The sequence below is a fragment of the Phalangium opilio genome, unplaced genomic scaffold (assembly GCF_054372755.1).
Source record: "Phalangium opilio isolate 3A_F unplaced genomic scaffold, DU_Popi_V2 ptg000352l_1, whole genome shotgun sequence".
Lineage (NCBI taxonomy): Eukaryota > Metazoa > Arthropoda > Arachnida > Opiliones > Phalangiidae > Phalangium > Phalangium opilio.
The window spans coordinates 8,480,516-8,495,754 of NW_028324228.1; the positions used below are offsets into that span (position 1 = coordinate 8,480,516).

General features: G+C 47.0%; 19 non-coding genes across 19 annotated transcripts; all 19 read right to left on the bottom strand.

Moving 5' to 3' along the window:
• Positions 1-413: 413 nt before the first annotated feature.
• On the bottom strand, positions 414-486 carry TRNAN-GUU (transfer RNA asparagine (anticodon GUU)). Its single transcript has one exon. It is a non-coding gene; the product is annotated as a tRNA-Asn (tRNA).
• A 1,246-nt stretch (positions 487-1,732) lies between these two features.
• On the bottom strand, positions 1,733-1,805 carry TRNAN-GUU (transfer RNA asparagine (anticodon GUU)). The gene has a single exon. It is a non-coding gene; the product is annotated as a tRNA-Asn (tRNA).
• A 1,539-nt stretch (positions 1,806-3,344) lies between these two features.
• On the bottom strand, positions 3,345-3,417 carry TRNAN-GUU (transfer RNA asparagine (anticodon GUU)). The gene has a single exon. It is a non-coding gene; the product is annotated as a tRNA-Asn (tRNA).
• A 514-nt stretch (positions 3,418-3,931) lies between these two features.
• On the bottom strand, positions 3,932-4,004 carry TRNAN-GUU (transfer RNA asparagine (anticodon GUU)). Its single transcript has one exon. It is a non-coding gene; the product is annotated as a tRNA-Asn (tRNA).
• A 955-nt stretch (positions 4,005-4,959) lies between these two features.
• TRNAN-GUU (transfer RNA asparagine (anticodon GUU)) lies at positions 4,960-5,032 on the bottom strand. The gene has a single exon. It is a non-coding gene; the product is annotated as a tRNA-Asn (tRNA).
• Positions 5,033-5,546: 514 nt separating this feature from the next.
• Positions 5,547-5,619, bottom strand: TRNAN-GUU (transfer RNA asparagine (anticodon GUU)). The gene has a single exon. It is a non-coding gene; the product is annotated as a tRNA-Asn (tRNA).
• Positions 5,620-6,574: 955 nt separating this feature from the next.
• On the bottom strand, positions 6,575-6,647 carry TRNAN-GUU (transfer RNA asparagine (anticodon GUU)). The gene has a single exon. It is a non-coding gene; the product is annotated as a tRNA-Asn (tRNA).
• Positions 6,648-6,721: 74 nt separating this feature from the next.
• TRNAN-GUU (transfer RNA asparagine (anticodon GUU)) lies at positions 6,722-6,794 on the bottom strand. Its single transcript has one exon. It is a non-coding gene; the product is annotated as a tRNA-Asn (tRNA).
• Positions 6,795-7,161: 367 nt separating this feature from the next.
• Positions 7,162-7,234, bottom strand: TRNAN-GUU (transfer RNA asparagine (anticodon GUU)). The gene has a single exon. It is a non-coding gene; the product is annotated as a tRNA-Asn (tRNA).
• Positions 7,235-8,336: 1,102 nt separating this feature from the next.
• Positions 8,337-8,409, bottom strand: TRNAN-GUU (transfer RNA asparagine (anticodon GUU)). The gene has a single exon. It is a non-coding gene; the product is annotated as a tRNA-Asn (tRNA).
• Positions 8,410-9,363: 954 nt separating this feature from the next.
• On the bottom strand, positions 9,364-9,436 carry TRNAN-GUU (transfer RNA asparagine (anticodon GUU)). The gene has a single exon. It is a non-coding gene; the product is annotated as a tRNA-Asn (tRNA).
• Positions 9,437-9,950: 514 nt separating this feature from the next.
• On the bottom strand, positions 9,951-10,023 carry TRNAN-GUU (transfer RNA asparagine (anticodon GUU)). The gene has a single exon. It is a non-coding gene; the product is annotated as a tRNA-Asn (tRNA).
• An 808-nt stretch (positions 10,024-10,831) lies between these two features.
• TRNAN-GUU (transfer RNA asparagine (anticodon GUU)) lies at positions 10,832-10,904 on the bottom strand. The gene has a single exon. It is a non-coding gene; the product is annotated as a tRNA-Asn (tRNA).
• A 1,540-nt stretch (positions 10,905-12,444) lies between these two features.
• TRNAN-GUU (transfer RNA asparagine (anticodon GUU)) lies at positions 12,445-12,517 on the bottom strand. The gene has a single exon. It is a non-coding gene; the product is annotated as a tRNA-Asn (tRNA).
• Positions 12,518-13,325: 808 nt separating this feature from the next.
• Positions 13,326-13,398, bottom strand: TRNAN-GUU (transfer RNA asparagine (anticodon GUU)). Its single transcript has one exon. It is a non-coding gene; the product is annotated as a tRNA-Asn (tRNA).
• Positions 13,399-13,618: 220 nt separating this feature from the next.
• On the bottom strand, positions 13,619-13,691 carry TRNAN-GUU (transfer RNA asparagine (anticodon GUU)). Its single transcript has one exon. It is a non-coding gene; the product is annotated as a tRNA-Asn (tRNA).
• A 367-nt stretch (positions 13,692-14,058) lies between these two features.
• TRNAN-GUU (transfer RNA asparagine (anticodon GUU)) lies at positions 14,059-14,131 on the bottom strand. The gene has a single exon. It is a non-coding gene; the product is annotated as a tRNA-Asn (tRNA).
• A 661-nt stretch (positions 14,132-14,792) lies between these two features.
• Positions 14,793-14,865, bottom strand: TRNAN-GUU (transfer RNA asparagine (anticodon GUU)). Its single transcript has one exon. It is a non-coding gene; the product is annotated as a tRNA-Asn (tRNA).
• Positions 14,866-15,085: 220 nt separating this feature from the next.
• TRNAN-GUU (transfer RNA asparagine (anticodon GUU)) lies at positions 15,086-15,158 on the bottom strand. The gene has a single exon. It is a non-coding gene; the product is annotated as a tRNA-Asn (tRNA).
• Between the last annotated feature and the right edge of the window lie 81 nt (positions 15,159-15,239).

Sequence of the window (15,239 nt, forward strand, 5' to 3'; positions counted from 1 at the left end):
CCTTTCGGTTAACAGCCGAACGCGCTAACCATTGCGCCACGGAAGACCAAAAATTAAATGTTCGTCAGTTATTTTTAAAAAACTCTGAATTTTACGTTACATCTAAGACCTCACAACACCGCTCCCAGATGGGCTCGAACCACCAACCTTTCGGTTAACAGCCGACGGCGTTAACCATTGCGCAACGGAAGCCCAAGGATTAAATGTTCGTCAGGTATTGTGGAAAAACTTTGGATATTTACGTTACATGTGAGATTTCACAACACCGCTCCCGGGTGGGCTCGAACCACCAACTTTTCGGTTAACAGCCGAACGCGCTAACCATTGCGCCAGGGAAGCTCAAAAATTAAATGGTCGTCAGGTATTGTGGAAAAACTTTGGCATTTGACATTACGTTTGAGATCTCACAACACCGCTCCCGGGTGGGCTCGAACCACCAACCTTTCGGTTAACAGCCGAACGCGCTAACCATTGCGCCACGGAAGCCCAAAAATTAAACGGTCGTCAGGTATTGTGGAAAAACTTTGGCTTTTTACGTTACATTTGAGACTTCACAACACGGCAGCCGGGTGGGTTCGAACCACCAACCTTTTGGTTAACATCCGAACGCGCTAACCTTCGAGCCAAGGAAGCTCAGAAATGAAATGGTCGTCAGGTATTGTGGAAAAACTCTGACTTTTTACGTCACATCAGAGACTTCAAAACACCGCTCCCGGATGGGCTCGAACCACAAACCTTTTGAATAAGAGCTGAACGCGCTAACCATTGCGCCACGGAAGCCCAAAAATTAAATGTTCGTCAGATATTTTTAAAAAACTCTGAATTTTACGTTACATCTAAGACCTCACAACACCGCTCCCGGATGGGCTCGAACCACCAACCTTTCGGTTAACAGCCGACGGCGTTAACCATTGCGCAACGGAAGCCCTAAGATTAAATGTTCGTCAGGTATTGTGGAAAAACTTTGGATTTTTACGTTACCTGTGAGATTTCACAACTCCGCTCCCGGGTTGGCTCGAACCACCAACCTATTAGTTAACAGCCGAACGCGCTAACCATTGAGCCACGGAAGCCCAAAAATTAAATGGTCGTCAGGTATTGTGGAAAAACTTTGGCTTTTTACGTTACATTTGAGACTTCACAACACTGCTCCCGGGTGGGCTCGAACCACCAACCTTAAGCTTAACATCCGAACACGCTAACCATGGAGCCAAGGAAGCTCAGAAATGAAATGGTCGTCAGGTATTGTGGAAAAACTTTGATTTTACGTCACATCTGAGACCTCACAACACCGCTCACGGATGGGCTCGAACCACCAACCTTTCGGTTAACAGCCGAACGCGCTAACCATTGCGCCACGGAAGCCCAAAAATTAAATGTTCGTCAGTTGTTTTTAAAAAACTCTGAATTTTACGTTACATCTAAGACCTCACAACACCGCTCCCAGATGGGCTCGAACCACCAACCTTTCGGTTAACAGCCGACGGCGTTAACCATTGCGCAACGGAAGCCCAAGGATTAAATGTTCGTCAGGTATTGTGGAAAAACTTTGGATATTTACGTTACATGTGAGATTTCACAACACCGCTCCCGGGTGGGCTCGAACCACCAACTTTTCGGTTAACAGCCGAACGCGCTAACCATTGCGCCAGGGAAGCTCAAAAATTAAATGGTCGTCAGGTATTGTGGAAAAACTTTGGCATTTGACATTACGTTTGAGATCTCACAACACCGCTCCCGGGTGGGCTCGAACCACCAACCTTTCGGTTAACAGCCGAACGCGCTAACCATTGCGCCACGGAAGCCCAAAAATTAAACGGTCGTCAGGTATTGTGGAAAAACTTTGGCTTTTTACGTTACATTTGAGACTTCACAACACGGCAGCCGGGTGGGTTCGAACCACCAACCTTTTGGTTAACATCCGAACGCGCTAACCTTCGAGCCAAGGAAGCTCAGAAATGAAATGGTCGTCAGGTATTGTGGAAAAACTCTGACTTTTTACGTCACATCAGAGACTTCAAAACACCGCTCCCGGATGGGCTCGAACCACAAACCTTTTGAATAAGAGCTGAACGCGCTAACCATTGCGCCACGGAAGCCCAAAAATTAAATGTTCGTCAGATATTTTTAAAAAACTCTGAATTTTACGTTACATCTAAGACCTCACAACACCGCTCCCGGATGGGCTCGAACCACCAACCTTTCGGTTAACAGCCGACGGCGTTAACCATTGCGCAACGGAAGCCCTAAGATTAAATGTTCGTCAGGTATTGTGGAAAAACTTTGGATTTTTACGTTACCTGTGAGATTTCACAACTCCGCTCCCGGGTTGGCTCGAACCACCAACCTATTAGTTAACAGCCGAACGCGCTAACCATTGAGCCACGGAAGCCCAAAAATTAAATGGTCGTCAGGTATTGTGGAAAAACTTTGGCTTTTTACGTTACATTTGAGACTTCACAACACTGCTCCCGGGTGGGCTCGAACCACCAACCTTAAGCTTAACATCCGAACACGCTAACCATGGAGCCAAGGAAGCTCAGAAATGAAATGGTCGTCAGGTATTGTGGAAAAACTTTGATTTTACGTCACATCTGAGACCTCACAACACCGCTCACGGATGGGCTCGAACCACCAACCTTTCGGTTAACAGCCGAACGCGCTAACCATTGCGCCACGGAAGCCCAAAAATTAAATGTTCGTCAGTTATTTTTAAAAAACTCTGAATTTTACGTTACATCTAAGACCTCACAACACCGCTCCCAGATGGGCTCGAACCACCAACCTTTCGGTTAACAGCCGACGGCGTTAACCATTGAGCCACGGAAGCCCTAAAATTAAATGGTCGTCAGGTATTGTGGAAAAACTTTGGCTTTTTACGTTACATTTGAGACTTCACAACACTGCTCCCGGGTGGGCTCGAACCACCAACCTTAAGCTTAACATCCGAACACGCTAACCATGGAGCCAAGGAAGCTCAGAAATGAAATGGTCGTCAGGTATTGTGGAAAAACTTTGGCTTTTTACGTTACATTTGAGACTTCACAACACTGCTCCCGGGTGGGCTCGAACCACCAACCTTAAGCTTAACATCCGAACACGCTAACCATGGAGCCAAGGAAGCTCAGAAATGAAATGGTCGTCAGGTATTGTGGAAAAACTCTGAATTTTACGTTACATCTAAGACCTCACAACACCGCTCCCGGATGGGCTCGAACCACCAATCTTTCGGTTAACAGCCGACGGCGTTACCCATTGCGCAACGGAAGCCCAAAGATTAAATGTTCGTCAGGTATTGTGGAAAAACTTTGGATTTTTACGTTACATGTGAGATTTCACAACACCGCTCCCGGGTGGGCTCGAACCACCAACCTTTCGGTTAACAGCCGAACGCGCTAACCATTGCGCCACGGAAGCTCAAAAATTAAACGGTCGTCAGGTATTGTGGAAAAACTTTGGCTTTTTACGTTACATTTGAGACTTCACAACACTGCTCCCGGGTGGGCTCGAACCACCAACCTTAAGCTTAACATCCGAACACGCTAACCATGGAGCCAAGGAAGATCAGAAATGAAATGGTCGTCAGGTATTGTGGAAAAACTTTGACTTTTTACGTCACATCTGAGACTTCACAACACCGCTCCCGGATGGGCTCGAACCACCAACCTTTCGGTTAACAGCCGAACGCGCTAACCATTGCGCCACGGAAGCCCAAAAATTAAATGTTCGTCAGTTATTTTTAAAAAACTCTGAATTTTACGTTACATCTAAGACCTCACAACACCGCTCCCGGATGGGCTCGAACCACCAACCTTTCGGTTAACAGCCGACGGCGTTAACCATTGCGCAACGGAAGCCCAAAGATTAAATGTTCGTCAGGTAATGTGGAAAAACTTTGGATTTTTACGTTACATGTGAGATTTCACAACACCGCTCCCGGGTGGGCTCGAACCACCAACCTTTCGGTTAACAGCCGAACGCGCTAACCATTGCGCCACGGAAGCTTAAAAATTAAACGGTCGTCAGGTATTGTGGAAAAACTTTGGCTTTTTACGTTACATTTGAGACTTCACAACACGGCAGCCGGGTGGGCTCGAACCACCAACCTTTTGGTTAACATCCGAACGCGCTAACCTTCGAGCCGAGGAAGCTCAGAAATGAAATGGTCGTCAGGTATTGTGGAAAAACTCTGACTTTTTACGTCACATCAGAGACTTCAAAACACCGCTCCCGGATGGGCTCGAACCACAAACCTTTCGGTTAACAGCCGACGGCGTTAACCATTGCGCAACGGAAGCACAAAGATTAAATGTTCGTCAGGTATTGTGGAAAAACTTTGTATTTTTACGTTACCTGTGAGATTTCACAACTCCGCTCCCGGGTGGGCTCGAACCACCAACCTATTAGTTAACAGCCGAACGCGCTAACCATTGAGCCACGGAAGCCCAAAAATTAAATGGTCGTCAGGTATTGTGGAAAAACTTTGGCTTTTTACGTTACATTTGAGACTTCACAACACTGCTCCCGGGTGGGCTCGAACCACCAACCTTAAGCTTAACATCCGAACACGCTAACCATGGAGCCAAGGAAGATCAGAAATGAAATGGTCGTCAGGTATTGTGGAAAAACTTTGACTTTTTACGTCACATCTGAGACTTCACAACACCGCTCCCGGATGGGCTCGAACCTTCAACCTTTCGGTTAACAGCCGAACGCGCTAACCATTGCGCCACGGAAGCCCAAAAATTAAATGTTCGTCAGTTATTTTTAAAAAACTCTGAATTTTACGTTACATCTAAGACCTCACAACACCGCTCCCGGATGGGCTCGAACCACCAACCTTTCGGTTAACAGCCGACGGCGTTAACCATTGCGCAACGGAAGCCCAAAGATTAAATGTTCGTCAGGTATTGTGGAAAAACTTTGGATTTTTACGTTACATGTGAGATTTCACAACACCGCTCCCGGGTGGGCTCGAACCACCAACCTTTCGGTTAACAGCCGAACGCGCTAACCATTGCGCCACGGAAGCTCAAAAATTAAACGGTCGTCAGGTATTGTGGAAAAACTTTGGCTTTTTACGTTACATTTGAGACTTCACAACACTGCTCCCGGGTGGGCTCGAACCACCAACCTTAAGCTTAACATCCGAACACGCTAACCATGGAGCCAAGGAAGATCAGAAATGAAATGGTCGTCAGGTATTGTGGAAAAACTTTGACTTTTTACGTCACATCTGAGACTTCACAACACCGCTCCCGGATGGGCTCGAACCACCAACCTTTCGGTTAACAGCCGAACGCGCTAACCATTGCGCCACGGAAGCCCAAAAATTAAATGTTCGTCAGTTATTTTTAAAAAACTCTGAATTTTACGTTACATCTAAGACCTCACAACACCGCTCCCGGATGGGCTCGAACCACCAACCTTTCGGTTAACAGCCGACGGCGTTAACCATTGCGCAACGGAAGCCCAAAGATTAAATGTTCGTCAGGTAATGTGGAAAAACTTTGGATTTTTACGTTACATGTGAGATTTCACAACACCGCTCCCGGGTGGGCTCGAACCACCAACCTTTCGGTTAACAGCCGAACGCGCTAACCATTGCGCCACGGAAGCTTAAAAATTAAACGGTCGTCAGGTATTGTGGAAAAACTTTGGCTTTTTACGTTACATTTGAGACTTCACAACACGGCAGCCGGGTGGGCTCGAACCACCAACCTTTTGGTTAACATCCGAACGCGCTAACCTTCGAGCCGAGGAAGCTCAGAAATGAAATGGTCGTCAGGTATTGTGGAAAAACTCTGACTTTTTACGTCACATCAGAGACTTCAAAACACCGCTCCCGGATGGGCTCGAACCACAAACCTTTCGGTTAACAGCCGACGGCGTTAACCATTGCGCAACGGAAGCACAAAGATTAAATGTTCGTCAGGTATTGTGGAAAAACTTTGTATTTTTACGTTACCTGTGAGATTTCACAACTCCGCTCCCGGGTGGGCTCGAACCACCAACCTATTAGTTAACAGCCGAACGCGCTAACCATTGAGCCACGGAAGCCCAAAAATTAAATGGTCGTCAGGTATTGTGGAAAAACTTTGGCTTTTTACGTTACATTTGAGACTTCACAACACTGCTCCCGGGTGGGCTCGAACCACCAACCTTAAGCTTAACATCCGAACACGCTAACCATGGAGCCAAGGAAGCTCAGAAATGAAATGGTCGTCAGGTATTGTGGAAAAACTTTGACTTTTTACGTCACATCTGAGACTTCACAACACCGCTCCCGGATGGGCTCGAACCTTCAACCTTTCGGTTAACAGCCGAACGCGCTAACCATTGCGCCACGGAAGCCCAAAAATTAAATGTTCGTCAGTTATTTTTAAAAAACTCTGAATTTTACGTTACATCTAAGACCTCACAACACCGCTCCCGGATGGGCTCGAACCACCAACCTTTCGGTTAACAGCCGACGGCGTTAACCATTGCGCAACGGAAGCCCAAAGATTAAATGTTCGTCAGGTATTGTGGAAAAACTTTGGATTTTTACGTTACATGTGAGATTTCACAACACCGCTCCCGGGTGGGCTCGAACCACCAACCTTTCGGTTAACAGCCGAACGCGCTAACCATTGCGCCACGGAAGCTCAAAAATTAAATGGTCGTCAGGTATTGTGCAAAAACTTTGGCATTTGACATTACGTTTGAGATCTCACAACACCGCTCCCGGGTGGGCTCGAACCACCAACCTTTCGGTTAACAGCCGAACGCGCTAACCATTGCGCCACGGAAGCTCAGAAATGAAATGGTCGTCAGGTATTGTGGAAAAACTTTGACTTTTTACGTCACATCTGAGACTTCACAACACCGCTCCCGGATGGGCTCGAACCTTCAACCTTTCGGTTAACAGCCGAACGCGCTAACCATTGCGCCACGGAAGCCCAAAAATTAAATGTTCGTCAGTTATTTTTAAAAAACTCTGAATTTTACGTTACATCTAAGACCTCTCAACACCGCTCCCGGATGGGCTCGAACCACCAACCTTTCGGTTAACAGCCGACGGCGTTAACCATTGCGCAACGGAAGCCCAAAGATTAAATGTTCGTCAGGTATTGTGGAAAAACTTTGGATTTTTACGTTACATGTGAGATTTCACAACACCGCTCCCGGGTGGGCTCGAACCACCAACCTTTCGGTTAACAGCCGAACGCGCTAACCATTGCGCCACGGAAGCTCAAAAATTAAATGGTCGTCAGGTATTGTGCAAAAACTTTGGCATTTGACATTACGTTTGAGATCTCACAACACCGCTCCCGGGTGGGCTCGATCCACCAACCTTTCGGTTAACAGCCGAACGCGCTAACCATTGCGCCACGGAAGCTCAAAAACTAAACGGTCGTCAGGTATTGTGGAAAAACTTTGGCTTTTTACGTTACATTTGAGACTTCACAACACGGCAGCCGGGTGGGCTCGAACCACCAACCTTTTGGTTAACATCCGAACGCGCTAACCTTCGAGCCGAGGAAGCTCAGAAATGAAATGGTCGTCAGGTATTGTGGAAAAACTCTGACTTTTTACGTCACATCAGAGACTTCAAAACACCGCTCCCGGATGGGCTCGAACCACAAACCTTTCGGTTAACAGCCGACGGCGTTAACCATTGCGCAACGGAAGCACAAAGATTAAATGTTCGTCAGGTATTGTGGAAAAACTTTGTATTTTTACGTTACCTGTGAGATTTCACAACTCCGCTCCCGGGTGGGCTCGAACCACCAACCTATTAGTTAACAGCCGAACGCGCTAACCATTGAGCCACGGAAGCCCAAAAATTAAATGGTCGTCAGGTATTGTGGAAAAACTTTGGCTTTTTACGTTACATTTGAGACTTCACAACACTGCTCCCGGGTGGGCTCGAACCACCAACCTTAAGCTTAACATCCGAACACGCTAACCATGGAGCCAAGGAAGATCAGAAATGAAATGGTCGTCAGGTATTGTGGAAAAACTTTGACTTTTTACGTCACATCTGAGACTTCACAACACCGCTCCCGGATGGGCTCGAACCTTCAACCTTTCGGTTAACAGCCGAACGCGCTAACCATTGCGCCACGGAAGCCCAAAAATTAAATGTTCGTCAGTTATTTTTAAAAAACTCTGAATTTTACGTTACATCTAAGACCTCACAACACCGCTCCCGGATGGGCTCGAACCACCAACCTTTCGGTTAACAGCCGACGGCGTTAACCATTGCGCAACGGAAGCCCAAAGATTAAATGTTCGTCAGGTATTGTGGAAAAACTTTGGATTTTTACGTTACATGTGAGATTTCACAACACCGCTCCCGGGTGGGCTCGAACCACCAACCTTTCGGTTAACAGCCGAACGCGCTAACCATTGCGCCACGGAAGCTCAAAAATTAAACGGTCGTCAGGTATTGTGGAAAAACTTTGGCTTTTTACGTTACATTTGAGACTTCACAACACTGCTCCCGGGTGGGCTCGAACCACCAACCTTAAGCTTAACATCCGAACACGCTAACCATGGAGCCAAGGAAGATCAGAAATGAAATGGTCGTCAGGTATTGTGGAAAAACTTTGACTTTTTACGTCACATCTGAGACTTCACAACACCGCTCCCGGATGGGCTCGAACCACCAACCTTTCGGTTAACAGCCGAACGCGCTAACCATTGCGCCACGGAAGCCCAAAAATTAAATGTTCGTCAGTTATTTTTAAAAAACTCTGAATTTTACGTTACATCTAAGACCTCACAACACCGCTCCCGGATGGGCTCGAACCACCAACCTTTCGGTTAACAGCCGACGGCGTTAACCATTGCGCCACGGAAGCTCAAAAATTAAACGGTCGTCAGGTATTGTGGAAAAACTTTGGCTTTTTACGTTACATTTGAGACTTCACAACACTGCTCCCGGGTGGGCTCGAACCACCAACCTTAAGCTTAACATCCGAACACGCTAACCATGGAGCCAAGGAAGATCAGAAATGAAATGGTCGTCAGGTATTGTGGAAAAACTTTGACTTTTTACGTCACATCTGAGACTTCACAACACCGCTCCCGGATGGGCTCGAACCTTCAACCTTTCGGTTAACAGCCGAACGCGCTAACCATTGCGCCACGGAAGCCCAAAAATTAAATGTTCGTCAGTTATTTTTAAAAAACTCTGAATTTTACGTTACATCTAAGACCTCACAACACCGCTCCCGGATGGGCTCGAACCACCAACCTTTCGGTTAACAGCCGACGGCGTTAACCATTGCGCAACGGAAGCCCAAAGATTAAATGTTCGTCAGGTATTGTGGAAAAACTTTGGATTTTTACGTTACATGTGAGATTTCACAACACCGCTCCCGGGTGGGCTCGAACCACCAACCTTTCGGTTAACAGCCGAACGCGCTAACCATTGCGCCACGGAAGCTCAAAAATTAAACGGTCGTCAGGTATTGTGGAAAAACTTTGGCTTTTTACGTTACATTTGAGACTTCACAACACTGCTCCCGGGTGGGCTCGAACCACCAACCTTAAGCTTAACATCCGAACACGCTAACCATGGAGCCAAGGAAGATCAGAAATGAAATGGTCGTCAGGTATTGTGGAAAAACTTTGACTTTTTACGTCACATCTGAGACTTCACAACACCGCTCCCGGATGGGCTCGAACCACCAACCTTTCGGTTAACAGCCGAACGCGCTAACCATTGCGCCACGGAAGCCCAAAAATTAAATGTTCGTCAGTTATTTTTAAAAAACTCTGAATTTTACGTTACATCTAAGACCTCACAACACCGCTCCCGGATGGGCTCGAACCACCAACCTTTCGGTTAACAGCCGACGGCGTTAACCATTGCGCAACGGAAGCCCAAAGATTAAATGTTCGTCAGGTAATGTGGAAAAACTTTGGATTTTTACGTTACATGTGAGATTTCACAACACCGCTCCCGGGTGGGCTCGAACCACCAACCTTTCGGTTAACAGCCGAACGCGCTAACCATTGCGCCACGGAAGCTTAAAAATTAAACGGTCGTCAGGTATTGTGGAAAAACTTTGGCTTTTTACGTTACATTTGAGACTTCACAACACGGCAGCCGGGTGGGCTCGAACCACCAACCTTTTGGTTAACATCCGAACGCGCTAACCTTCGAGCCGAGGAAGCTCAGAAATGAAATGGTCGTCAGGTATTGTGGAAAAACTCTGACTTTTTACGTCACATCAGAGACTTCAAAACACCGCTCCCGGATGGGCTCGAACCACAAACCTTTCGGTTAACAGCCGACGGCGTTAACCATTGCGCAACGGAAGCACAAAGATTAAATGTTCGTCAGGTATTGTTGAAAAACTTTGTATTTTTACGTTACCTGTGAGATTTCACAACTCCGCTCCCGGGTGGGCTCGAACCACCAACCTATTAGTTAACAGCCGAACGCGCTAACCATTGCGCCACGGGAGCTCAGAAATGAAATGGTCGTCAGGTATTGTGGAAAAACTTTGACTTTTTACGTCACATCTGAGACTTCACAACACCGCTCCCGGATGGGCTCGAACCTTCAACCTTTCGGTTAACAGCCGAACGCGCTAACCATTGCGCCACGGAAGCCCAAAAATTAAATGTTCGTCAGTTATTTTTAAAAAACTCTGAATTTTACGTTACATCTAAGACCTCTCAACACCGCTCCCGGATGGGCTCGAACCACCAACCTTTCGGTTAACAGCCGACGGCGTTAACCATTGCGCAACGGAAGCCCAAAGATTAAATGTTCGTCAGGTATTGTGGAAAAACTTTGGATTTTTACGTTACATGTGAGATTTCACAACACCGCTCCCGGGTGGGCTCGAACCACCAACCTTTCGGTTAACAGCCGAACGCGCTAACCATTGCGCCACGGAAGCTCAAAAATTAAATGGTCGTCAGGTATTGTGCAAAAACTTTGGCATTTGACATTACGTTTGAGATCTCACAACACCGCTCCCGGGTGGGCTCGATCCACCAACCTTTCGGTTAACAGCCGAACGCGCTAACCATTGCGCCACGGAAGCTCAAAAACTAAACGGTCGTCAGGTATTGTGGAAAAACTTTGGCTTTTTACGTTACATTTGAGACTTCACAACACGGCAGCCGGGTGGGCTCGAACCACCAACCTTTTGGTTAACATCCGAACGCGCTAACCTTCGAGCCAAGGAAGCTCAGAAATGCAATGGTCGTCAGGTATTGTGGAAAAACTCTGACTTTTTACGTCACATCAGAGACTTCAAAACACCGCTCCCGGATGGGCTCGAACCACAAACCTTTTCAATAACAGCAGAACGCGCTAACCATTGCGCCACGGAAGCCCAAAAATTAAATGTTCGTCAGTTATTTTTAAAAAACTGTGAATTTTACGTTACATCTAAGACCTCACAACACAGCTCCCGGATGGGCACGAACCACCAACCTTTCGGTTAACAGCCGACGGCGTTAACCATTGCGCAACGGAAGCCCAAAGATTAAATGTTCGTCAGATATCTTTAAAAAACTCTGAATTTTACGTTACATCTAAGACCTCACAACACCGCTCCCGGATGGGCTCGAAACACCAACCTTTCGGTTAACAGCCGAACGCGCTAACCATTGCGCCACGGAAGCCCAAAGATTAAATGGTCGTCAGGTATTGTGGAAAAACTTTGACTATTTTCGTCACATCTGAGACTTCACAACACCGCTCCCGGATGGGCTCGAACCACAAACCTTTTGAATAACAGCTGAACGCTCTAACCATTGCGCCACGGAAGCCCAAAAATTAAATGTTCGTCAGTTATTTTTAAAAAACTGTGAATTTTACGTTACATCTAAGACCTCGCAACACAGCTCCCGGATGGGCACGAACCACCAACCTTTCGGTTAACAGCCGACGGCGTTAACCATTGCGCAACGGAAGCCCAAAGATTAAATGTTCGTCAGGTATTGTGGAAAAACTTTGGAGTTTTACGTTACCTGTGAGATTTCACAACACCGCTCCCGAGTGGGCTCGAACCACCAACCTTTCGGTTAACAGCCGAACGCGCTAACCATTGCGCCACGGAAGCCCAACGATTAAATGTTCGTCAGGTATTGTGGAAAAACTTTGGGTTTTTACGTTACATGTGAGATTTCACAACACCGCTCTTGGGTGGGTTCGAACCACCAACCTCTCGGTTAACAGCCGACGGCGTTAACCATTGCGCAACGGAAGCCCAAAGATTAAATGTTCGTCAGGTATTGTGGAAAAACTTTGACTTTTTACGTCACATCTGAGACCTCACAACACCGCTCACGGACGGGCTCGAACCACTAACCTTTCGGTTAACAGCCGAACGCGCTAACCATTGCGCCACGGAAGCCCAAAAATTAAATGGTCGTCAGGTATTTTTAAAAAACTCTGAGTTTTACGTTACCTGTGAGATTTCACAACACCGCTCCCGGGTGGGCTCGAACCACCAACCTTTCGGTTAACAGCCGAACGCGCTAACCATTGCGCCACGGAAGCCTAACGATTAAATGTTCGTCAGGTATTATGGAAAAACTTTGGATTTTTACGTTACATGTGAGATTTCACAACACCGCTCTTGGGTGGGCTCGAACCACCAACCTTTCGGTTAACAGCCGACGGCGTTAACCATTGCGCAACGGAAGCCCAAAGATTAAATGTTCGTCAGGTATTGTGGAAAAACTTTGACTTTTTACGTCACATCTCAGACCTCACAACACCGCTCACGGATGGGCTCGAAGCACCAACCTTTCGGTTAACAGCCGAACGCGCTAACCATTGCGCCACGGAAGCCCAAAAATTAAATGGTCGTCGGGTATTGTGGAAACACTTTGGCTTTTTACGTTACATGTGAGAGCTCACAACACCGCTCCCGGGTGGGCTCGAACCACCAACCTTTCTGTTAACAGCCGAACGCGCTAACCATTGCGCCACAGAAGCCCAAAGATTAAATGTTCGTCAGGTATTTTTAAAAAACTCTGAATTTTACGTTACATCTAAGACCTCACAACACCGCTCCCGGATGGGCTCGAACCACCAACCTTTCGGTTAACAGCCGAACGCGCTAACCATTGCGCCACGGAAGCCCAAAAATTAAATGTTCGTCAGTTATTTTTAAAAAACTCTGAATTTTACGTTACATCTAAGACCTCACAAAAACCGCTCCCGGATGGGCTCGAACCACCAACCTTTCGGTTAACAGCCGACGGCGTTAACCATTGCGCAACGGAAGCCCAAAGATAAAATGTTCGTCAGGTATTGTGGAAAAACTTTGGATTTTTACGTTACATGTGAGATTTCACAACACCGCTCCCGGGTGGGCTCGAACCACCAACCTTTCGGTTAACAGCCGAACGCGCTAACCATTGCGCCACGGAAGCCCAAAAATTAAATGTTCGTCAGTTATTTTTAAAAAACTCTGAATTTTACGTTACATCTACGACCTCACAACATCGCTCCCGGATGGGCTCGAACCACCAACCTTTCGGTTAACAGCCGACGGCGTTAACCATTGCGCAACGGAAGCCCAAAAACTAAATGTTCGTCAGGTATTGTGGAAAAACTTTGGAGTTTTACGTTACATGTGAGATTTCACAACACCGCTCCCGGGTGGGCTCGAACCACCAACCTTTCGGTTAACAGCCGAACGCGCTAACCATTGCGCCACGGAAGCCCAAAAATTAAATGTTCGTCAGGTATTGTGGAAAAACTTTGACTTTTTACGTCACATCTGAGACCTCACAACACCGCTCCCGGATGGGCTCGAACCACCAACCTTTCGGTTAACAGCCGAACGCGCTAACCATTGCGCCACGGAAGCTCAAAAATTAAATGGTCGTCAGGTATTGTGGAAAAACTTTGACTTTTTACGTCACATCTGAGACTTCACAACACCGCTCCCGGATGGTCTCGAACCACCAACCTTTCAGTTAACAGCCGAACGCGCTAACCATTGCGCCACGGAAGCCCAAAGATTAAATGTTCGTCAGGTATTTTTAAAAAACTCTGAAGTTTACGTTACATCTAAGACCTCACAACACCGCTCCCGGGTGGGCTCGAACCACCAACCTTTCGGTTAACAGCCGAACGCGCTAACCATTGCGCCACGGAAGCCCAAAAATTAAATGGTCGTCGGGTATTGTGGAAACACTTTGGCTTTTTACGTTACATGTGAGAGCTCACAACACCGCTCCCGGGTGGGCTCGAACCACCAACCTTTCGGTTAACAGCCGAACGCGCTACCCATTGCGCCACGGAAGCCCAAAAATTAAATGGTCGTCGGGTATTGTGGAAACACTTTGGCTTTTTACGTTACATGTGAGAGCTCACAACACCGCTCGCGGGTGGGCTCGAACCACCAACCTTTCGGTTAACAGCCGAACGCGCTAACCATTGCGCCACAGAAGCCCAAAGATTAAATGTTCGTCAGGTATTTTTAAAAAATTCTGAATTTTACGTTACATCTAAGACCTCACAACACCGCTCCCGGATGGGCTCGAACGACCAACCTTTCGGTTAACAGCCGAACGCGCTAACCATTGCGCCACGGAAGCCCAAAAATTAAATGTTCGTCAGTTATTTTTAAAAAACTCTGAATTTTACGTTACATCTAAGACCTCACAAAAACCGCTCCCGGATGGGCTCGAACCACCAACCTTTCGGTTAACAGCCGACGGCGTTAACCATTGCGCAACGGAAGCCCAAAGATAAAATGTTCGTCAGGTATTGTGGAAAAACTTTGGATTTTTACGTTACATGTGAGATTTCACAACACCGCTCCCGGGTGGGCTCGAACCACCAACCTTTCGGTTAACAGCCGAACGCGCTAACCATTGCGCCACGGAAGCCCAAAAATTAAATGTTCGTCAGTTATTTTTAAAAAACTCTGAATTTTACGTTACATCTACGACCTCACAACATCGCTCCCGGATGGGCTCGAACCACCAACCTTTCGGTTAACAGCCGACGGCGTTAACCATTGCGCAACGGAAGCCCAAAAACTAAATGTTCGTCAGGTATTGTGGAAAAACTTTGGAGTTTTACGTTACATGTGAGATTTCACAACACCGCTCCCGGGTGGGCTCGAACCACCAACCTTTCGGTTAACAGCCGAACGCGCTAACCATTGCGCCACGGAAGCCCAAAAATTAAATGTTCGTCAGGTATTGTGGAAAAACTTTGACTTTTTACGTCACATCTGAGACCTCACAACACCGCTCCC